Below are 25533 nucleotides of genomic sequence, written 5' to 3' on the forward strand. Positions count from 1 at the left end.
CCGCCTGGCCGTCCGCTCCTCTGAACTATGGGAGAGCCGTCATGACGTCTCTCACATAGCGCCATGCAGCCGGACACAGCCTGAAGTCGGAGCTCAGGAGTGAGCTCCAGCTGCCGCTGAGGGGAAGGTGCCGGCGCCCGCTGGTAACAACCTCAGTAGGTGCCCGGCATCCCCATGCGGCTCCGGGTGCACATTCTGGATTAGGTGCGTTCCGTCTCCGAATGGAACTAAGGGAACGATGTTCCGCCCCGTTCCAGCTCACTTTAACCTCTGTCTACCAGTATATTTTTGAAGTGGAGGAGGAAACCAGAGTACCCGTAGGAAACCTACGCAAGCATGGGGAGAATATACAAACTCCACACAGTTAGGGTCATGGTAGGAATCGAACCCACGACATCAGCACTGTGAGGCAGTAATGCTACAATTACCCCATCTGTACTGCATTATAATGTGCTATGGATGGCACTCGGACTGTAAAAAATCCGTACTGCATTATAATGTGCTATGGATGGCTCTCGGACTGTAAAAAATCCTTAATAAGGTTTATTTAATAGAATGTTTAATACTTCACCATGCTGAAAAGTATATTTACAGTCTCTAAGTGCCATCCACACCATTTTATATGTGATATATCGCTACAGTAGCTGTGGCGATACATCACGTCTAAAATTTTACCCATCAAAATAAAAATCTGCCCTCATCACTGATTAGGTGCTGGGTGATAGAATGAATACCAATATATGTAAGCTATATATACATACATATATACATACACAGAGAGAGAGAGAGAGAGAGAGAGAGAGAGAGACATCAAAGTAACAAATCAGCAATATAAGACAATCAATAAAAACAAAATATAACATCAGTCCAATGGAAATTAATGCTGTAACCTAACAAACAAACCACGTGAGAAATAGGGCTAATACACATAGGGGTAGATAACAATGTATCTAAAAAGCATAGACAATTATTGTTCAGTGTCACCACATTTATCAGAGTGCTAGAAGCAAGATCACAGAGTTCCCATCTCTCAGCTTGTATATAGGCTGGATTTGATGGCAGACCACATAGAACAGGCCCAGTGGTTTCTCTCCCTAGGAAAAGCACATGCCCCAGTTTTAGCACAACCATTTGATGCCAAAGGCTGCATTGATAATATAGAGCCTGATTCAGCTTGGAACACTGAAGTGCGGAAATCGCTAAATCGGCCATTTCCACACTTCTGCACACTCACAAGCCACTGCGTGCATGCACAAAGACTTTAACTGCGATTGCAGTCTAAGTGCCTGAGGGGGGCAGTGACTGTGCTTTTTGGGTGTCAACGTGGTGTTGCGGGGGTTCACGGTCCGGTCCATTTGTGAGACACTGCGACCCAAAACATGGTGGCCTGGTGACTGCCTTTGAGCTACCGTAGAGATGCGAGCTATTCGCTGTTTAGCGATGCGCTCACATTTTAACTAGGAATTAAGGGGGAAGGGGACCTAGCATGTGGGGCGGCCTTGCCCTGTACTGGACGATCCCCCACATGCTAGTGGAAGGAGTTGTTTTGCAAATTTCACAAATCTGAATCGGGTCCATATGCCACTGTTTTACTGTGCAATCACTGACCAGTGACCAATCAGGATAGGGACTCATACATATGGACATTTCCCTTTTCTTCAGTGACCAGTTAATGCTTTGTAGTGTGTCCATTTATAAAAGGAAGACTATCCCTATAACTCCACTTATCTCACTAATGAAGACACTTACATTCCACTGTCATTTAGGAGAGATTTCATGTTTTCATGTACTAATTAATCATTTATATTTTTAACCTACAGCAATTCTAGTTAACATAATTTAGGTCTTAAAATAATGATAGGTTGATGGGATCTTAAGGGTGTCTTTTTTGTATGTATCACTTTGTGTGTATCAATGCTTTTATCATACTGGACAAAATATGCCTATAGCACCCGGAAGATAAGAGGTGCTCCACTGAAAGTACAGCCGAGATCCGATTGCCACAGCCTCAGAGTACACCGTAATATCAAGGGAGAGAAATTCTTTGTAACACGAGCGCGGAATGCAGCTAGTAAATGCACCTTCTCTAGTCCTAAAATCTAGTTTAAATCATTTTGTATCATAATAAAAATCTACTATTTAGCATCCCTTTAGGAACACAGTTAACCACCAGCTCTAGCTTTCAAGAGTTGCTACTTGCAACTCACATGCAGTGATATATATATGTATGAAAATATATGCGTTTTCTTACAAAGTGGTTGCAACAACATAAAAATAGGCTGGTGATACCACAGGGTGTGGATCATTGGTTCGACCCTGTCTAGGTCAACAGTCCCTAGGTTGACCATAAATCAGCGGGAACCCCAATTAGTGCACTTTGTTTGCTCGTCATGCTTCGGGCAAGATGCCTCGCTCCACTACTGCTGTGTTCAGCACAGATTACTATTACCAGTCATAGTCCACGTGGATCGTAAAGTATAAAAAAGTTTAAAAAAAGGAAAAAAAAGAAAGAAAAACAAGTGAAAAACTCATGTCAGCCTTTTTCTGTGTCGAGCTTGTGTCAATATCGACCTTTGAACCATGTCGACCTAACAACTGCATACCGATACAACAAAACTGTATTCCGTTCATGACATATAGTAGCTGTATGCTAAGGCTCTGCACAGTTTCTGTATTTAAGTGGCAGATGACAAGTCTTCTACACCTACTAAAATAATCTCCATGACAGAGACGATATTCTCTACTTATCCACTGACTCAGCAGACAGTGGCTCTAGCTTGAACAACAGATTGGGCATCATCACTCATAGAATATTATACTTGCAGTTGCAGCTTAAACTCAAGATTCTGGGTCACTTTGAATAAAAGTAATAATAATCATAAGACTTGGTGTATTTATAGTATTAGCTCATTCAAGAACGGCAAGCAATGTAAGCTATTTGCGCTAGCTTCCCAGCTGTGCTCAGCAGAAATCTGCTAGCTGGAAGTCTCCATATAGCAGTTCTGCATTCCCACAACTACAGATATCCTATTCATATGCTGTTCGTTTATAAAGAACCATTGAGACGTCAGTATGCAGCCCACTCTAATCAGTCCAAAACTCAAAGGGGGTTATTTATGTATAATAGCACACATTACAGTGTACCTTTATCCTAATCATCTAGCCAGATATTTGTTATCATTTTCTAATCTGTACTAAAAAAATTACAGAGTCTAATTAATTGCTATAAATCGTATAACTTGTTTTGCATCGTTGCTCTACTGGCCCTAATTTCCAGGGACCCTGACAAATTTGAAAGCTGTTCCCCTGTAAATGTCCATATTTTACAAGGGTTGCGGTCAGGATAATCAGTATACAGACAGCAGGATCCCAACGAAACCCAAAGGTAAGTACTGACCTTGGGGTTATGGTTTGCCTGCGGGAGGGGTTGGTTAGGCTTAGGGGTAGGGTAAAAATACTTACCAAGATCAGTCTGGATTCTAACAGTCGGGATCCAGCTGCTGTTGGCCGCTGTTGGCATTTGGTACCCAACCCTTTTACAATAATAAACAACTCCACAATTAGAAAATATCCTATGCTGTTTACTGGAAGCACCTGTCACAGCCTACTCTTATTATGTACACGCTGCACATTAATATACATCTAAGGAAAGCATTTAAAATGGCAAAAATCAAATATTTTGAATAAATGAGTTAAACAAAAATGTCATGTTAGACACTGTGATGTACCAAATCCCCCTGAGCCTGAACTGTGCGTGATGTGCTTATAGGCACCTGCTCAGCAGTAGTGTCCCTAGATATTATGTTAAAATGTTGACAACTATGTATCTGCGAACCAATTTTCATAAATGCCCCTCAGAGCTTTTCAGGCAAAGGAAGGAAGTCACATGATGCTATGTAGCGATTCTCTTCTCGTTACAAAGATGTACTGGTTTATTATGATTAGTGGTACCACATATAATTATATAATACTGTGTATATACTGACCGATTTTCAGACTCTAGTAATAGTATATACTGGAATGCAGATACATGTCAACTTTAAAAAAAAATGTAATTAAATTAGGTTATTATTTATTTACAGTTTCTTATATAGCACAGCATATTCCGTTGTGCTTTACAATTGGAAACAACAGTGATAAGACAATCTGGACAGACAGAGGCAGGAAGGTAGTATTGCTGATTTTGCAACATCAGAACAGTCGCATACCACTGCAATTCTAATTACTTACAATATCGGTCACAAATACGCAATTCAAATTTCTTGCTATGACACTGTATAACAGGAATAGACAATGGTTCTTCACGCACACACTCTACACCCCAGAACTTTAACAACATACTGTACATTTGCTAAACTAGTTAGTTGCTAATGCAGAGGTTCTTGCTTTTTCCCTAACAATAAGATCCTAGTGCCAGACTGGGGCATGAAGGGCCCACCTGGGAGAATGCAGTGGTAGGGGCCTATGCTTAAAGAGTGTGGTCAGTCAGAGGGGGTGTGGCCAGCCACAACAGATGTTTGTCTAACCATTAGAGACGACCTGCAGAAAACTTATAGGCCCTACACACTGGGCAATATTACTGAAGATATGAACGATCTCGTTCATTAATGAACGAGATACCGTTTATATCTTTCAGTGTAGAGGCATCAGCGATGAACGATGCGCGGCCCCGCGCTCGTTCATCGTTGGTGCCCCGTCGCTTGTGCATGCAGGCCAATATGAACAATCTCGTCCATATTTACTTGCACTGCTATGGAGCCGGGTGACGGGGGGAGTGAAGAAACATCACTCCCCCTCCCCCCCCCCCCCCGTCACTGGCCACCCGCCGCGCTGGGTCGCCCGTATCCGCCGTCGGGCAGCTCAGCGGCGGATCGCATAGTGTGCAGGGCCCATTAGACATATAGTGCATGGTCTGAGCCCTTTATAAATCTATGGTGTGTAGTAAATGCTGATAGTGCATATACCAGATTGATAAAAGCAATGCACTGTAGTAAATGCGCGATATTCCTGGGAATGTAGTGTAACAAGCTCAAACACTTCTGGATTTCAACACTAAAACACTGTATATGAAGCTGCCCAAACCATATTGCATACCTCCCAACATTTGAAAATCCAAAATTGGGACTCCTCACGTGAATGGGACCCAAAAGGTCACGCCCTAGTGTATGACACATTGAAAACATGGCCAAATGTTATGCCCCCTTTTTTTCCCCATCATGCTGGGACCTTGCCCAGCTCTCCCAGCCTCCCCTGGCACAGTGAGGATGACAAGCTTGCATTATCCATCAAAGAAGCGATGACAGAGTTATCCACCTGCAGGACACTGAAGCCCATCTGTGGGACAGCAGGACAGTACTCAAAAAGCAGGACTGCCTTGCTGAAGTACACAGTTTTGAGTCTGAACCCTATTGCCTCAGGCAATAAAGGCATACCTTGGATTTCCCCTGTGGGCCAGTCAGACCCTTATAAAATCCTTGTGCGAGCGACAAAACTCACAGATCAATTCTGAATGTATAATGTATTCACGTATAATTACTTCATTGCTGGCTATATTGTTAGTGCATGATATCCCGACAGCCAGAATACCGGTGGCGAGCGCAGCGTGTCCCCTCCTGGGCTTGTTGCGCTCGCCACGCTTTGGGCCTGGTGGTGACCTTAGGTCGCCACAGAGTTATATTCCCCCTCGGGTGGTGGCGTGGACCACCACCCGAGTGGAGATTCCGGGCAGCGGTCGGGATTGCGACCACCAGTATTTCACCAGGTGTCGGAATTCCGGCATTAATATCCTGACCGTCGGGATCCCAGCAGCCGGCAACTTCAATGTCTCCCGTATAATACACATTACTTAAAAGCTCCTGTAAAAGATAGCCTTTTTTTATTTGATGCATCTTAATGCCATTAGTTATTGATGGTTCATCCACTGATGTCACCCAATATATCTGCCGTACAGTCATCGTTTTCAGCTATTGCTAAAGTGAGGTCACATAATATTTTGACAGTGTTCCATGATGACATATAACAGCAATCGAAAGCTCACATTTCGATACAAGCTGTAACGTGTATTACAGTGCCCTCCTTTTATATAATCTGCACAAAAGCTCATTAAAATGTATGAATTCCTTAATATATCACAATCTTGGCTGGGTCACCTGGCAGTAATAAGATGCTCCCGAAATTAATGTACTTAAAACCCTTGCTTCCCTAGCAAATACCTGGACAAATCATGATCAACTTCATCTCCGTATATTTGGAAGTACCGCCGACTGAAACTTTCCCGGTGTCTGATGATTCTTCCAAGGAATCGTGGTGGTCGGGCACTCACAGATCTATTTAAATATCAAGAGGTGTGCCTACTAGCTCAGCTTCAAGATTGTGTTTGACAACCTGTTATTGATTGTTGAACAATCTCAATGCTCCGCCTTTCCTTTGGAGGATTTACAGTATTGAGGATTGTAAAACATATGCACCCAGCTGCTCTTTTATTCCTCCCCTCTATGAAAAACTTGCTTCATGTCTGGGATAAACCGATTTCCCAAATCCCAAAGTTTTCTCTTCCATCTCCTGTTCTCTTTCTTAGGGCTGTGTCTAAACTAATTCCTAATCGTAATTGATCTCTTTGGCATTTGTGCTGTATTAAAACGTGACAGTCCAACTATTTCCTGCCCCTCTCAGAAATATCTCAATACCTTCAGATTCGTCACTGGTTTAGTAGTGTTATGTGTACCGTGGGTCCTCTGAGACCTCCTCCTGGCGAGTTACTATCTCGCCTCATATCTGGGTGGAATAAGGGCATAATTTCTTATGGTTACAACTTTTTAATAGGAGTTAACTCACCAGCTCAGCTTTGTTGGGAATCAGATTTGGGTTCCATTTACGATGCGCAATGGGAGTTATGTCTACGTCATGTCATATCGCATATATCATTGTTTGAATAGCTCGGAACTGCATATTAAACTACTGTACTCCACAGACTCTACCTTAGCCCTGATAGATTGCACACTTTCTGGCCCTCCTATTCTAAGTTTTGCTGGTGAAGCTGCGGATACGTGGCCATATTTTTCCCTTTTTTGGTACTTGCCCTCTTGTTCACATTTTTGGTTGGAAGTATTTTGCTTGATTAATAAGGTATTAGGCCTACCTGTCTCCTTCCCCTTCTATAGCCTTGTTACATACTTATCCAAGTATCTATTCTACCCCCTCAGCCATATGTATAGCAACACATGCTGATTTGGAACAGTGTTAGATAAAAAAAAACCTCCCCCTTTCTCTTCTCAAGGTGTTTAACCAACTCCATTTTCATTTTGCAATGGAGATGGAATTTATGCCATCTTCTACTTCCTCTCCTGTGATGAAATGGATGGCGTGGCATGAGTATGTGACTGATGGAGAAGGTGCCCAGTATATCTACAAACCTTCTTTGTCTGACCCTTTACAATTCAGTCTCAGTTAAGCCAATGCCTCATCTTGATCTGCCCTAGACTACCGCTCCTAGGTGTTGTATTCACTAGAACATCAATTTCCAAATATAAAGTATAGCAGGATTCACATACAACCAGTGCTAAGGTGTACTACTTTGCCACTACGTGAATCCAGGAGATGATATTAGAAGCCTGTCCCAGTGTAGCTGCTCTGTGGTGACCAGCAAGGATATCAGTTTGCTGGTGTACAGCTGGGATATGAGTGTGACACACACACTTAGCTGCGGGCCCACTGCGCTGTTACTGCTATTCAGCTGGCTTTACAGAAAACTAGGACAAGTCTACCCCACCATAAAAGCCAAATATAGAAGAACGACGACAATTCTGCAGATATCCGGTCACATTTGAGGTTACTATACAAGTCAGAGGTAAGAAAACAAAAGACACCTAGAGGAGCTGTGACTTAGGAAGGAAACTTCCTAAAAAGGGGGAAAGTGCAGAACACTTTATGATCGTCTCTTGAGCAGAGCCCCAGCATTTGCATACAGGGCACATAAATGAATAGTGCACTGTGCAATTAAGTACTGAAAACAGTATTTTAGAACAAATATGTGATCTATAGCAAACAAACATTAAAGTTTAAGACATACATTCCAACATGATCACATTTTAGATCATCACTCTTAAGCTGATGCCAATATATCAGTAAGCTGTACACACACACATTAAGTCACTGTTCCTAAAAACTCTGCCAAGTTAACACTATAATTAATGAGATTCCATGTTTTTATCAAACACACAAGTGAGCTCACTGCCTAAACATTTTATAAAAATAAAGACATTGCTCTTATTATGCCCAGACATATCTGTATTTACCAGTTTATACCCATAAATGTGACGGCATCCAGAAAACACTTAAGAATCTAGTGTCACCTGTTACATATTTAGAATGTAACATCATTACACGTCTGCGCATTTTGACCGTCTGCTTACTTTTTGTAATTCTCATGATGTTAAAAATGTGGTAAGTGAACCACTTACCATATTCTATGTAAATCAGAGAAATGCTATACGTACTACACACACAGGAGTGCTCAAATAGCTACACACACAAATAAAGGACAAGACAGTTAATTCCAACAGATAGCCAATATAAGCCGTAAAGGGTATTAAAATTTGTGAGATATTAACATATACCAAACAAGTTTCAAATTGACGTAGTTCCCTATAGGTTTACCTGCACTATGGATTTTACAAATCCACAAAACTGATCAATGGGTTCAACACCACAATATTTGAGTGTTCATGTACCAATAAGCCGTCTAAATGGTGTTACGTCTTCTATCAGCAGATTACTATTCTCAGTTCCTCAGCATAAGGAAAAGTATTACGCTGAAATGAGAAGATGACCTAGGAGCAGAGATATCCTTGTAAGAAGGGTACAAATATTATAAAATGATTTTAGAGATAGTATTTCTAGTGATTTCCTACGGCCTGCAGTCTTCTCCTGGGGGTTCTTCCAGTGTCAGTTGCCATTTTGGCTGAATAGCTCTGTCCGTCTCATGATCCCTACTGGATATTGCTTGTAGCTAAAGTTTGCAAACTCTAAGAGGTGGCAGGTCCTCCTTTCCTTAGCTGCTCTCCAGTGTTGATACTAGGTTGCAGCCCTGCCTGCAATCATCTAAACTAAGGGGGTTATTCAGAGTTGTTAGCAAACCAAAAAGATTAGCAATTGGGCAAAACCATGCTGCACTGCAGGTGGGGCAGATGTAACATGTGCAGAGAGAGCTAGATTTGGGTGGGGTGTGCTCAAACTGAAATCTAAATTGCAATGTAAAAATAAAGCAGCCAGTATTTACCATGCACAGAAACAATATAACCCCACCCAAATCTAAATCTCTCTGCACATGTTACATCTGCACCACCTGTAGTGCAACATGGTTTTGCCCAATTGCTAACTTTTTTGGTTTGTTAACAGCTCTGAATAACCGTCTAAGGTTTGTGCCATTTCTGTCATACTTTCTTGTACCCGACTCCTGTGACTTTCTCCTAGGTGTGTAGCTCCTACCTCATTTAATACCCTACCTGCACTCTTCTACATTTTATTGGTGACTGATATCCATTATACACCCATCCACGGTGACTCTATTTCTATACTCCTTTACATATACTATCCTGCCATGAGGAAAACAGGGCATGCTGCAGGTGCAGCAGAAAAGTTAGCACAATTTGCCTGCTCCTCAGAAGCTCCTCCACAGTCAGATCCCCCTTCCAGTGACCAGGCTTCCTCTCCCCATACTTCTTCTGCTGGGACTGACAACACCCTTCCTCTGTCTCTTCAACAAATTCCCCAGGTCATCACGGCCTCTGAGTAGCAGGTTACTGATAAGAATCCCTTTCCTCGGTCATGATCTACAGGAAATTAGGGTAGAAGAGGCCGTACACCGAATTTTAGACCTTGAGTACCCATGACAGATAAGCTATCTGATTTATCATCTGATACGACTGCTGTACAGTTAAACTTTTCGATATGAAGGGCAGGGTTTATATAAGTGCATACATACACGGTGCAATGTAACCATACGATTTTGACTATATAGTCAAAATCTTAAGGAAAGTTAGTGCAAATCACACAGTGTGTACACAGCTTGAGATACCGATGCGCACTCACGTGGGGTCGGTATCGCAAGAAAAGACCGCCTGTGCAGGCAAGTCAATCTTGATTATATAGTGTACAATCTAGTAGATAGTATAGTCAAAATTGGCACTTAGTCAAAATCTCGCAGTCAAAATCTCAAGTACAGATAGTCAAAATCAGTGGTTCTGGACTCCGGGGAGTTCAGGGGAAATCGTGAAGTCAAAATCTAAGATAGTCAAAATCTCACCGTGTGTATGCACCTTTAGGAGCAACAATTTACGCACCCTGGAGCTAGAAGATTCTCACGTGTCCTGGCGTGCCAAGAGAGGCAGTTTGTCGTGACTGCAGCAAAGATAAATTAGGACACATCTGTACGTCGCAAAAAAAGCTCACACAGCACATGCAACCCACACCGTGTACACACAGGTGCAGTTGCGATTGAGATACACAGTATCCAAAGTATCTTGGAAAGGTCCTGGGCAGTGATCGTGATTCAGATGCACAAAGATGGTCCATCTAATAGGTATGTTAAGGGAGTGTAGAGGGTGCGCTGCTGAACTGGGTGCGAACTCTGACGCTTAGTTGCTCACATTGGAGCCCATACTCGGACGGTGATTGTCCACCTAGCATGGGACTGGTGCCATGTTTGCATCTAAAAATGCGTCACTCAGCATTACATCATTTAAAGATGCTCAATGCAAGTGTCAAGTGCAAAGACTACATGCAGACGCACAGATGTACTATAAACCAGGGAAAGGCTTTTAGCCCCATTAGCAAAAAGATGCACAAATGACACAGCAGCATCAGGCTCAGAATTAGACACAGAATGTTGCTTTGACACATCACTGTTTAGTATATCTACCAGTTAGTTTTATGTATTTTTAGATACTTTTTGAACTTCATCTTCTTTATTAATTAGCATTGATAATTGCTTTGCATGTATTAGATCCATGACGACTTATTCTTCATTGTCAACTGAACTATTGGATTGATAATGCCTAGCAAATGATATGGCACTGTGGCCAGACATCCGACCCACGTGGGAAAAATGCCCACTGTGGCACTGAATGTGTTAACCCTCGTGCCATCTTTGAATGTCCCTATTGGCGCTAGATGCCAATTCTAAATATATGTAATGTGGTTTGGTGTGCCTGAGCCCAGGATCATCTCCGGTGCACAAAGGGCCACTGTAGCAGTATGTCTAGTTCCAGGCTGTAGGGCTATGTGCCGACCGCTGGGGTCCAGAAGCTTAGCTCCTGACGCTCCAGCACTACAGGGCGGCATGGAGCAATGGCAGCCAGAACTGTCCAGGGGGCTGCATCGCTTTGTGGCTGCATGCTGGGGGGCAGGGAGAGCCAGTCCCATGGACCCCATCTCTGAAGGCAGAAAATTAGTAGGTTTAACCTCCAGTTCGCTGCACCGGGAAAGAGTGTACTGATCTGCCTGCTGGGGAGGACCAGGAAAGCCAGCTGGCACTTCAACTGTTATACCCCTGTGTGCCGAGCTGCAGCAGGGGAGTGCGTAGCAGTCCCAGGTTGCAGAGGTAAATTGGTAAAGCAAGGTCTTATTAACAAAAAAATAAAATAAAAAAGGATTTTAATTACCTACCGGTAAATCCTTTCCTTGTAGTCCATAAGGGATACTGGGGACACTTATTATGATGGGGTCCAAAGGAGCCGGTGCACTTTAAAATTCTTCAACAGTGTCTGCTGGCTCCTCCCCTCTATACCCTTCCTCACAGCTCAGTCTAGGAAAACTGTGCCCAAAGGAGATGGACATACTTGAGAGGACGAAACAATGACAATACACGTGTGGTGAGATTAACGAACCAGCACACAGCAAAACAACAAGCTAGCAACCGCTAGTAAAAACAGAAACAGCAACAGCTGAACATAACAACTTCACACAACAACAATAACTTGCAGGAAAAAGTAGAAGCACAGAGGCAGGCGCCCAGTATCCCTTATGGACTACGAGGAAAGGATTTAAAATCATCTTTAACATCCATAAGTGATACTGGGGACACTTATTACGTCCCAAAGCCCCCCGAAAGGGTGGGAACATGCTGAGACGCCTGCAACACCATATGTCCAAATTGGATATCCTCCGTAGCCAGGGTATCAAACCTGTAGAACTTGACAATGGTGCTTGTCTCTGACCAGGTAGCGGTCCGACACAGTTGCAAGGCAGAGACAACCCGGGAAGCCGCCCAGGAAGCACCCACAGACCTGGTAGAGTGGGCCTTGACAGACCTAGGAACAGGTAAGGCTGCCGAAGCATAGGCCTGTTGAATAGTAAGCCTAATCCAACGGGAAATGGACTGCTTGGAAGCAGGAAGACCTTTCTTGTAAGCATCATAGAGGACAAATAAGGAATCCGATTTCCGGACAGCAGAAGTCATCTTGACCTATATCCTCAGGGCTCGCACCACATCCAAAGACTCAGGGAGAGAAGAAGTGGCTGAAGCTACCAGAACCACAATAGGCTGATTCAGGTGGAACGCAGAAACCACCTTTGGCAGGAACTGCGGACAAGTCCTGAGCTCAGGTCTGTCCGCATTAAAAACCAGATAGGGACTCCTACAGGACAAAGCAACCAGTTCCGAAACACGCCTAGCGGAAGCCAAGGAGAAGAGCATAACCATCTTCTACGTAAGGTATCTGTCCTCAACCGGACACCAGAGGCTCAAACCAAGAGGACTGTAGAAATTTCACAACCACGTTGAGATCCCAAGGAGCCGTGGGCAGCACAAAGGGAGGCTGTATGCAAAGGACACCCTGCAGAAACGTCTGCATTTCAGGCAAAGCAGCCAATTTCTTCTGGAAGAAGATGGACAAGGCCGAGATCTGGACCTTTATGAAGCCCAACCTGAGGCCCATATTCACACCAGCTTGTAGGAAGCACAAAAAACGCCCCATGTTGAAGACCTCAGCCGGATACCTTTGGCTCTCACACCAGGAGACGTATCGTTTCCAGATATGGTGGTAATGCTTGGAGGTGAAAGCCTTCCTGGCTTGAACCATGGTGGTAATGACCTTATCCAGAATACCCTTCTTAGCTACAATGTTCCGCTCAAACACCATGCCGTCAAATGAAGTCGCTGCAAGTCCGGATAGACGAACGGCCCTTGCTGAAGAAGATCCTCCTATAGTGGAAAGGCCCAGGGGTCTTCTATGGCCATGGCCAGAAGATCCACGTACCAAACCCTTCAAGGCCAATTGGGGGCAATGAGAATTGCCTGTACTCCCTTCTCTTCTGATTCTCTTTAGAATCCTGGGGAGCAACGGAATTGAAGGAAACAGGTACACCAGCCGGTAAGCCCATGCTGTTGTCAGCGCGTCCACTGCCAGATGGTCCCTCATCCTGGAGGAATAGCTCGGAAGCTTGTTGTTGAGTCAAGAGGCCATCAGATCGATCTGCGGACGTCCCCACAGATCCGTTATCATCCGAAACACCTGCGGATGGAGACCCACTCTCCTGGGTGGAGGTCGTGACGACTGAGGAAGTCTGCCTCCCAGTTGTCCACTCCTGGAATGAAAATGGCCGACACCGCTTCGCATGCGCATTTTTGCCTTAATCGCTCCGTTGCGAAAATCGGCAACGAGCGAACAACTCGGAATGACCCCTTATGTGCACTGCAGGGTGGGCAGATATAATATGTGCAGAGAGAGTTAGATATTGCTGCTGTGAGGAACGAGGTATACTCCCAAAATACCTCAGTAGGTTACCAGTAGATATACTATAGGTAATCTGTATACATGCAAAAGGTTGTGGATCCTCTAGCGCAAAAGTGGTATTATAAAGGACAATTAACACTTATTTCTAACCGTAATTTTATTTTCTAAAAAAGTTCATGAATAATATACACATGGTAATCAATGGTTTAAAATGAACATGGGGTCATATGTACGTTATAACTAATTAACCTAATACCGGTATACGAACATTTAGACAAAACATAGAAGGAATATGTGAGGTTAAAAGTAGGATTAGAGATGATGTTCAATAATTCTTGCAAATTTTGGTGATGGTTGCAAGTCTCCTCTGGGTTAAGAATACACTTTAGTGGCGTTTTACTTCTTACCCCTTAGTGAATCAATATTCACCTGTTGGGGGAATTTTTCTTTCCTCAAGATCTTTCTTCAATCCATCTGGACTTTGAACCATTGAAATCACACACCTATTAGGTTTACTTCCACGGATTGAAGAAAGATCTCGAGGAATGAAAAATTCTACCATTATTATTAAGCTACATAGCATCGATTTGTATAGAGTAAACATATATGGTTCCACACAAAATTGGACAGGTGATACATAGTATATGGGTATTTTTTCCTGCTGGCGTAGAGAACTTATGCATACAATAAACAGATGTAAAACGTTCTCCTAATAACCGTCATACTATATACCAGTATATTAACTTCCCATAAGGGTAAAGATGTACATGATTAGCTGTTCGTGATCTTTTTTCTTAGACATGTAGAGAACCAAAAATAAAAAGAAAGACCTTTTGCATATTTAATTATTTATAACATAAATAGAGGTCCTAACCAAGTATTATAGGTATATGGGCTAAATTATTAGCTGTGAAGATGTTCCAATAGCTGAACTATAAGAAACATTGGATATTAGCAGTGGGCCAATGAAGATTAACAAGAAACTTCATACGTGTTTGATGTATATGGCTACTAGATCGATAATATGAACAACAAATCTGATGATGAAAATGAATCAGATATTGGTGAAAAGGAACTAGTCTGCGTTAAGGACAGATATTCAAATTGATCCATATTTAGCAAGTGGGGCTTTGAGGACATATGGACCTATACTGAAGCAAGTGACAGCTCTGAATGACATGTGGTGGCCTAATAATTGCCTCAAATCTTAAAATAATCTCCAGTGACTTTATTAAAGTAGGAGGAACTTCGTATTTGATGTTCCCAAGAGGCCTTTTCCTATTTTAAGACTCTAAAAAACACAATTGATGGTAAGCAGCTTTTTAAGCAAAAGTGGATTGGTGTGGGGGTGTAATAATCCTTTTCCTCATACACAAGAGCGTTCTCCATGCATAAATCTGCTGATGTGGAAATATATGCTAATTACATTGATTCTAAAGACAAGTATACTGTTTATAGTCAGCCAAGACTATCCTGTGCATATATCCAACTTCTATTTGATAATGAACGGATTCTAAGCATATTTAACAAAGATGGTGTTTCCAGGTGATGTCAGTCATTTGAGATATGTTCTTGAGAGTTTAAAGATTAAGACCAGGAGCTCCCCCTTGCCTGAGGCATTCTACCATTCTAGCCTTAATGAGCCCCATCGAAGCTTAGAGACATAAGAATCACCATACAACTGCTTACTTTTGTTTGTCTGCTATCCATAAATCTCTCTATAGAACTGGTGCCATGGTAACACACAGTTTCACTTGTCGGGTAATCTCTGACCACTGGTTACCGATCATTATTCTTCCCACTTGGCTAACTGTACCAGACATAGGCATACTAAAACTACTGACAAAGGAATATGAAAAACATTTGCTAGCCATTTTTGAACATAGTGGTAAAGCAGGTAAATGGCAAAATAAAATCATCTATATGGACAAATTGTCGACCTTGGAAATATTTGTACTTGAATTTTATACTAATTCTAATGAAACCAAAACCGATGTTACTACCTTACCTATTCAGGAATAATTGCAGGGGGTATCTCTCCCTGTCTGCCTAAATACCCACAGTTACTCCCGAAGGCTGACATCTATTGTACATAGAAGAGATATAAGTAGGAATTGCTTCTTTGACATATCCAGCTGATGACCCTTCCAAATTGAAGCCTAGAAACACAGAACTTGACGACGTCTAAGAACTACTTGGTCCATCTAGCCTATAACTTAGGTATATAAAGTAAGGCTGATGATGGACATCCTCCTTCTGCTGGACTGTAACAGCTTTTTAGGATATACAAATTATACAGCCATTCATCTACTTAACATAGTGGTCAGATCTTCAGCTTTATGCAACAACTATAGTTAAATGGAAGATACCAATATTTACGGCAAATGCCCAGTTACACAGTGGGTATGGAAGTCGGTTTTACAGTTTTTGGGCAATCTTGCATGTATCCCCTTAATAAGTGACCAAATTTGCTTTATTGATCTGCTTGAAGGACTTTCACTTCATCAAACATTCTTAAGAGAATCTCTCTAAGATTTAAGCGTCAAATAAAGATTGCAAGCGTAAATACTGTATTTTTAAAACTAAAGCGAAGTGATAAATCGTAAGCACTGTATAGTGGACGCCCGTATGAGCTTGCACGGCAGTTGCTCACTGCATCCTTCCATCTGATGTGCTGGACATCAGATGGGACAATGCAATGAATGTCGGCATGCAGTTACATGCATGCTGTAACGATACATTGTGAAGTCATACATCAGATCGTACAGGGTGTACGGTGGGGCTATGGATCGTTACATCGCATTGCACCATCGCTGGGATACACATCATTCTAGTGTGTACCCAGTTTAATAAATACAACACAATGATTGATTGGGGATGTCTAGAACAGCAAATACTGGCTTATTTTTTATAGCATGTGTTAGTTTAGTTACTCCAATGCCTATGGTTTTATATGTCAAGAATAAACACAGCTGGCGCAGGGAGATGAAAGGAGTAAAGCATCATGGTGAAAGAGGATGAAGTTATGACACTGAAGCAAACATATGTCATGTATAGAAGTTCCATTATAAGCACTTCACTCAAACATCCTAACTTTATTATTGCAGATTGTACTTTACTAAGATCAATTACTTTGCAAAACCCTCTAAACATACAATGTAATGCACATACATAATAAGCTAGAGCCTGGCATCATTCCTATGAGGAGTAGTATTTTGATATTCATGGGGCAAATCATTTAGTGTTCTAGAGATTGAAGTGAAATCACTGGTATACCTATGTTCCTTATTTCACATTTTCAGACCTTGCAGTGGATATTTATGATGTTTACAATTAGATAATCAGCGGATGACTAACCTGCAGTCGGTCATTCACCCTGGGTGTTTCTTCTGTGTCTGTGGACAGTGAACTGCTACTGCAACTTAATCTTTGCCACAGCTTATGCAGAGAGTATCAGCGCACTCATACGGAAACCACCCATACAATGAATTAATCGTTCAAACGAAACACTACTGAAAATATTAGATATATTATAAGCTCTGCAGTCACCATAATAACTCACCATAATAAATAATGGGGTTTAGTTCATATATTGATCAATACATTCAAGACTGCAGCCCCTGTCAAGGGACCCCATTTTCTGCAAGTCCTCTATCACTCAGAATTGGCATGGCACTTGCTGTAACATCAGCGTTACACTATAGGTATGCTAACTGGTTTAAAGCAGTTAGTATACCTAAAGCGTAAAACTACTGTCCATAATTCTGAGTGATAGAGCCGGAGGGAGTGCATAGCCCCTGGGATTTTTATTTATACAATGTGCTCAAATAAAATACCATACTGCATCCCAAATGTAGAATTTGTGTGTGCAATGGACTAATGCGTATGTATATATATATATATATATCTCTGTCACTGGCCTAGACTGAGGGTGTTGTGAACTCGGGGATTCTTCCGATGGTTGGGAAGAGGAACCACAACTGAGCTGGAAAAGGGGAGGCCTAATATAGGATTTCCTCATACAGGACGCTGACAGTGGAGTTTGATGAAATATTAAAGAGCTTTATTGCAGAGGAAAACAACTTAAAGTCAAATGCCAAAAAGGAATAAATGAGGGAAATGTCCAGACCCACTGAAGGGTTTTGTGAGCAGTATTAGAGATGCTGGTAATTGAAGAAACTGTGGGTGATGTTTAAAAGTCACTGATAACTTGTGGAACTTATAAATGATGATTAATAGCACAGATGGTTGAAGAACTTGTGAGCGGTGACAGAGACGCGGATGATGTGAAGAACTGAAGTGCAGGGGTGTAAGACGCTGTTTGATTTGTAGAACTTGTGAACGGTGACTGAGACGCTGTTTGATTTGTAGAACTTGTGAACGGTGACTGAGACGCTGGTGATGTGAGGAACTGAAGTGCAGGGGTTTTAGACGCTGTTGATTTGTAGAACTTGAGAACGGAGACTGAGACGCTGGTGATGTGAGGAACTGAAGTGCAGGGGTTTTAGACGCTGTTGATTTGTAGAACTTGAGAACGGAGACTGAGACGCTGATGATGTGAGGAACTGAAGTGCAGGGGTTTAAGACGCTGTTGATTCGCAGAACTTGAGAACGGTGATTTAGGCCCGCAGCCACGCTGATTCCTAGGAGCACTGGTGACTGGAACGCAGAGAGATATACTGGCCGCTGAATACACTGGAACCGGTGCAGCGAACTGGCAGCTGGAAATGCCAGAGACACTGGAGTACAACTGCAGAGATCCTTGCCGGGAACAAGAGCGCTGGCATCTACGTCAGGGAAAGACGATACTCAGGCACTGAAGCTCTGTCCGGCGTCTGGCTTTGAATCTCCCGCCAGCGCTGGATTGGCGGAGCAGTCTGATGACGTCACCTGCCCCCCGTCCACATGATGCCGGGTGTCATGGCGGCGCCCATGCCCCGGAGAACCGCCGGGAGCCGCGCCAGCCAGACGCCGGAGCCCGTGGCCCACCGAAGGCAAAGGCCGCAACACCGACCAGCAGACACGCAGGGGTAAGCGCGGCGAACGCCGCCTCTGATGTGTGACAGTACCCCCTCCTCCAGGAGTGGCCCCTGGACACTTTCCAGGTTTTGTTAGATGTCTGGAATGGAACATCCGCACCAGTCGGGGAGCCGTAACTTCAGTAGCTTTGACCCAGCTCCTTTCCTCGGGGCCAAATCCTTTCCATTCCACCAAATACTGTAGATTCTTGTGAAGATAGCGAGAATCAAGAATGGCTTTGATCTCAAAGTCCGTACCCTCTTCAGCCTCTGCAGAGGTTGGCCTTGGGGACTTGGAATTAAACCGGTTCAAAACAAGAGGGCGAAGAAGAGAGACATGGAAGGAATTTGGTATCCGGAGATGGGAAGGCAATCCCAATTTGCAGGCAACCGGATTCAAGACTTGTAACACGAGATAAGGACCAATGAACCTTGGAGCGAACTTCATAGTGGGCACCTTTAAACGGAGATTGCGGGTAGAGAGCCATACCCTGTCACCAACCTTGTATTGAGAAGCTGCCCGTCTCTTCCTATCCGCAAAGAACTTATAGCGACCGGAAACTCTCTTGAGGTTGGCATGAACTCGACTCCAGATTTGACTGAAATGCCGGAGAGTAGAGGCTGCAGCAGGAACTTCTTCTGGAGGACAAATGGGTAATTCCGGAACTTGAGGATGAAATCCGTAATTAATGAAAAATGGAGACTCACCAGTCGAGGAGTGATATAGATGATTATGGGCGAACTCGGCCCAAGGCAACAACTCCACCCAATTATACTGTGAGGGGGAGAGGTAAACACGGAGAAAAGTCTCTAAATCTTGATTGACGCGTTCAGTTTGCCCATTGGTCTGTGGATGGTAAGCAGATGAAAACTTGAGTTTTATTTGTAGAGCCGTGCAGAGTGCTCTCCAGAATCTTGCCGTAAACTGTACCCCTCGATCCGAGACTATTTCCAGAGGTAACCCGTGCAGGCGGAAGTGTTCCCGAATGAATAACAAAGCCAACTTAGAAGCTGATGGTAATCCGGTCAACGGAACAAAATGTGCCATCTTAGAGAATCGGTCGATAATCACCCAGACGGTGTTATGACCCTTAGAGAGAGGTAGTTCAGTAACAAAGTCCATAGAGATATGAGTCCAAGGCCTCTTAGGAATGGACAGTGGGTGCAACAATCCCGCAGGAGGCAGACGAAGAGTTTTGTGCTGAGCACATTGAGGACACGAGTTGACATACTCTTGAACGTCTTCTTCATAGTGTCCCACCAGTAAGATCTTCATAGAAATTCCCACATCTTTTGAACTCCCGGATGGCCAGAAAACTTGGAAATGTGAGCCCACTGCAACAATTTTGGTCGAAATTTAGCTGGCACAGATATTCTTCCAGGAGGAGGACCCAACGCAGTGGGAGCCGCAGAGATAGAGACAGGACTGAGGATCAACGCCTTTTTAACGGTATTCTCCTCATCCGAAGCCATTAAGGAACGGGATAGGGCATCCGCCTTGGTGTTAAGAGTTCCATCCCGGTACTTAATGACAAACGAAAATCGAGCAAAGAAGAGCGCCCATCTTGCTTGACGGGGATTCAAGCACTGGGCCGTCTTGAGATACAGTAAATTCTTGTGATCCGTGAAAATCATAATTAGGTGTTTAGCACCTTCCAAAAGATATCTCCATTCTTCTAAGGCAGATTTTATTGCCAACAGCTCTTTATCTCCAATGGTGTAATATAATTCAGCAGGGGAGAACTTGCGAGAATGGAAACCACATGGATGTAACTTCCCATCTGGAGCGTACTGCAAAAGTACGGCACCTATGCCTACCGTAGAAGCATCAACCTCCAGAAAGAATGGTTTTAGAAAGTCTGGCTGCTGAAGTACCGGAGCGGTCATAAAGGCTGCCTTCAACTGAGCGAACGCTGCTACAGCTTCACAGGACCAATGGCTTGGGTCAGCCCCTTTCTTGGTTAGGGCAGTAATAGGCGCCACAATAGTAGAGAAACCCCTTATGAATTTACGGTAGTAATTTGTGAACCCTAGAAATCGTTGCACTGCTTTCAGGGAAAGAGGCTGAGTCCAGTCCCGAATGGCAGAAAGTTTCTCCGGATCCATACGCAACTCCGTCCCTGAAATAATGTAGCCCAGAAATGGAATAGATGGGACCTCAAAGGTGCACTTGGAAATCTTGCCATAGAGATGGTTCTCTCGCAACCGAAGGAGTACCTCCTTAACTTGTATTCTGTGCTCAGAGAGATTCTTCGAAAATATCAGGATGTCATCCAAATATACCACCACATTTAGGTATAACATGTCCCGAAAGACTTCATTAATGAATCCCTGGAAGACGGCGGGGCGTTGCGGAGGCCAAACGGCATTACCAGGTACTCATAATGCCCGTCCCTAGTATTGAAGGCAGTCTTCCATTCGTCCCCTTGTCGGATGCGTATCAAGTTATAAGCTCCCCTTAAATCGAGCTTAGTGAAGACTCGAGCTCCGCGAACTCTATCGAAAAGCTCCGTGATGAGCGGCAGAGGATACTTATTCTTAATGGTGACTTCATTTAGACCACGATAATCGATACATGGCCTCAGGCCTCCATCTTTTTTCTTCACAAAGAAGAAGCCTGCTCCCGCTGGGGAAGTAGAGGGGCGGATGAATCCCTTCTGCAGATTAGACTTGATATATTCTGACATGGCTTGAGTCTCAGGTACTGACAAAGGATAGGTACGACCTCGAGGTGGCATTTTCCCCGGAATGAGCTCAATAGGACAGTCCCAGGGTCTATGCGGTGGTAACTTATCGGCCGCCTGTTCCGAGAAGACATCTGTAAACTCCCGATAAGCCTCTGGAATAAGCTCTACGTCCGACTTGGACGATGCACGAAGCGGGTAGACAGGAGTAAGACAATTCGAGTGACAGAATGGACTCCAAGAAATTATCTGTGTTGACCTCCAGTCGACGTGAGGGTTGTGAAGCTTGAGCCAGGGAAGACCAAGGACGAGATCGTGAGACATCTCCTGAATCACAAGGAACTCCAGATGTTCTTGGTGCAAAGCTCCCACTTGCAGCTTGATTGGCATAGTACGACTTGTAATCAGAGCATTAGGAATTTGGGTACCATTAATAGCAGTTATCGTAATAGGTCGTTCGACCGACTGTAACTTCAAACCCAGATTCTGGGCGCAGGAAAGGGAAATAAAATTCCCCGCAGCTCCTGAGTCCAACAGTGCCTTAACGGTTTTGACTTCAGACTCAGAAAACAGAGATACAGAAAGTAGACAGTCCACTGCCGGAGAAGATTGAGAAACAACCCCTAGCTTGACTTCTCCAGAACAAGCTAGGACTGCCCGTTTCCCGGGCGAGACTTGCAAGACTTGAGGAAATGATCCACGGCTCCACAGTAGAGGCAAAGTCTACCCTCACGCCGACGCTGACGCTCTTCTGGGGACAGCCGAGACCGATTAATCTGCATGGGTTCATCTGGACTGGAATTAACTGTCTGCTTAGAAGGAAGAGATCGGAGTCTCAACCGGTCTGACCGACTACGTTCACCAGCTCGTTCCTGCATACGAAGATCCACCTTTACACAGAGTGAGATCAACTGTTCCAAGGAATCTGGCAGATCTCTAGTAATCAATTCGTCTTTTAAACGATCCGAGAGCCTGTTCCAAAAAGCAGCCCGAAGGGCATCATTATTCCAGCTCAGTTCAGAAGCTATAGTTTGAAAGTGAATTACATACTGTCCCACTGTACGAGAGCCTTGTCGAACTCGGAGCAAGTCAGCTGAGGCAGCAGTCGTCCTCCGCCTACGGTGGAGAATATACCGAAAGGTGAGTTCCTCAGACTTCGAAAAAATTGCTCTGAGGATGAAGTATTCAAATGTAAGAGCCAGGAACTATCTTGCCGGCTGCATGAGAGAGGGTACAGTAAAAGGTCTTTAAAACGAGCATACAAAGAGGTAATCAAGATACCTAGGAACACTCTCATTTTCTCAACCAAGATCCCTAAAAAACCAGATAAGATCAGATTCATTGGAACTTTTTGTCCGGAATGGAGACAGATTAAAAAAGCAATCGAAAAACATCTCCCCATACTTCAACTTGACGAGACTCTGGCACCATGGATAGATACTAGTATCCAAATGAGCTGGAGGAGATCAAGGAATATCAAAGACCTCCTTGTACGGAGTCATTTTCAATCCAGAACAATCAGGCCTAATACTCTGAGAGGCACCTTTCCATGTGGACATTGCAAAGCGTGTCCCCAGATAGCCAAAACTGATATAATAACAGATCGCTACGGTCAACCAATACCTATTAAACAATTCTTTAATTGTAGCACACAAGGCCTGATCTACTGCATCGAATGTACCTGAAATTTGAGGTATGTTGGAATGACGACCCGGAAATTTAAGAAGCGGATCCTGGAACATGTGGGAACCTGTCGGAATGCCGCCAGTGATCTCACACGAATGAGAAAATTGACTTCGGTTGCCAGGCATTTTCATTCCTGCCACGTAGATTTCCAAAAAGATCTTAGAGTTTTTGGCTTGGAAAAAGTCCAGTTAGGGATCAGAGGAGGGGATCTGACCAAAGAATTGCTAAAGAAAGAAACAGAGTGGATATTCAAATTAAACCCTTACAAACCAATGGGCCTTAATGAAAGCATAAATTATAGTGCTTTTCTTTAAGCACGACCTGACTTTCAAATATGGCCCAAAGCCTGCAATCACCATTCAGTCCTTTTGTTATCCAACTGCTTTCCCTCTTACAGTGCCAGGTAGCACTCACACTCACCACCGTACCCCATAACCTGGTACTGCTGACCCATTAGCATTACCCCTTATTCTCTCCCTTTCTTTTTCCTCCCCTTGCATCCCGTCCTACACTGTGCAAGCACCCACCTCACAATGTGTCCATTTACCTCACAAGGGTCACCGATTGAATTTGGTCCAGGCATTATAGTGTTCACCCACCCCTTTCCCCTTTTCCCCTTATGAACCACCCCTTTACCAAGCTTACATCCACAGATTCCACGAGAGACTTCACGATACATACATACGGTCAATCAACTTAAATGTTGCATCATAGACCAGATACCACCACTCCAGCGGGGAGGGGACCGAGACAGGCTGTTTACTTCAAAGAGAACTCCGGTGGATTCATAGATTACACACTCTGACTCCCAATGGTCTTAATGAAGACTTTAGGTTGGGTTGTTTCTTGTGAAGCGATCTAGCACTTGCATTTGTTGGTTTCATTTCTTTAGACACCGCCGTGTGTCCAGTATTATGCATTTTCACCTACTGAGCTTTTTTCTGGAGCCCTTTGACACCGCCGTGTGTCTGTGATTGTGCACGATGGGTTGATGTGATCACTTATCTTGCACTCCTTATGGGTTGTGGGAGTGACTTTGCTGCTATGGCACCTCTCTGCCATCACCACTAGTATTGCCCTGTTACAGATAGCTACTTGCCGGCCCTTGAACTGGAATTCTAGTGTTTTCTACAGCCATACCACACTGGACGACGTCCAATTCCGTCCGATCTTGGAAACTAAGCAGTGTTGGGCCCAGTCAGTACCAGTTCTGGAGACGGTCTGGGAATACTGGGTGCTGTACTCTTATCACTTGACCACACATGGCCTCGGATTATCGCATGGGCAGCCTTTAGTGACCTTTGCTTATTCTGCATTCCCTGGCTCTTTGCACTTATTTACCCTTCCCTTAAATGCATTATCTTCGATCCATTCAATACCTGCACACATTTGAGCTCTACCATAAGTCACTTTCTTTTATTTTATTTTACATTTCACTATGGTGCTCAATCCACAGGGATGCTGATAGCGTCCTGCTACATCTTTGCCCCTTTGGGTTTTTCCTTCATTTTTCTCTTTTTTTTTCTTCCGCTGTTTAGTTTTTGCTCTGCTGGGCACCAGAATATTGTCCATTGACACTTTCTAATGTCATCTACCATCATTTGTGTCATTAGCTGCCGCTTTCATTTCCGATATATAATTGAGTTAGACCTATTGGTCCATTTAATGCTTATAGTGCCTCAATGATCATTATTGCTTTAGTGATCTGTCCACACGGGACGGTTTATAGCTATTGTTTGACACCTTCATATCAGTGGCCTTCAGCGGAGCTCATTCACCTGTTTGCATTTTGTTTTGTTTATTTTGCATTTTTTGTTTATGTAATATATGTGTCTTTTTCTTTCAGCGCTAGATTTTTCACTTTATTTGTTATATTATTTCTGCCTTGCCATTTTCCATGTCTTACTTTCTGTCCCCGACCCCTGTGCGGGCTCAGTTGTGACTGCGCTGGTGTCCCTCTCCTCGCACACAGCGCACCAGAGCCGTTGCCAGGGACGGCGCCGGCTTTGTTTACATTAGCGATGATGCGACGGAACAGGGGAGCCGGGGGAGTCGCATACAGGACTCGTCCCGCCTCCCTCTCCTCCGATTGGATGCTGGTTTTTTGCTGCTTTGGCGCCAATTTATGTTTACATCCCTGTGCTATACACTGCTCAGATATCCCCTGAGGAAGACCTGTATCGGTTGAAACAGCTGTTGGGCTGTGCCTGTATGTACACTTGTCGCCTTGATCTGGAATAAATCCTCTTCGTTTTTTTCATCTAAATCGTGAGTGCTGGCTTGTTTTGCTTTTTCCAATGAGCTGGAAAAGCGAGTGCCTTTATGTTATTTTTCTGCCTTGCACCATCTACTCATTCTGTACTATGGTTTTTAGTGCTGTCACTTTTGCTCTTATATATATATATATAATTA

The 25533-nt window shown here is 43.7% G+C and overlaps 1 protein-coding gene and 1 pseudogene across 5 annotated transcripts in view; one reads left to right on the forward strand and one right to left on the reverse strand.

Moving 5' to 3' along the window:
* SRGAP1 (SLIT-ROBO Rho GTPase activating protein 1) overlaps positions 1 to 25533 on the reverse strand; it is a 291433-nt gene that overhangs the window by 106965 nt on the left and 158935 nt on the right. The gene's annotated exons all lie outside the window — the stretch shown is intronic.
* Positions 24248 to 24367, forward strand: LOC134937697 (5S ribosomal RNA; annotated as a pseudogene).

Source organism: Pseudophryne corroboree, chromosome 6 (assembly GCF_028390025.1).
Source record: "Pseudophryne corroboree isolate aPseCor3 chromosome 6, aPseCor3.hap2, whole genome shotgun sequence".
Lineage (NCBI taxonomy): Eukaryota > Metazoa > Chordata > Amphibia > Anura > Myobatrachidae > Pseudophryne > Pseudophryne corroboree.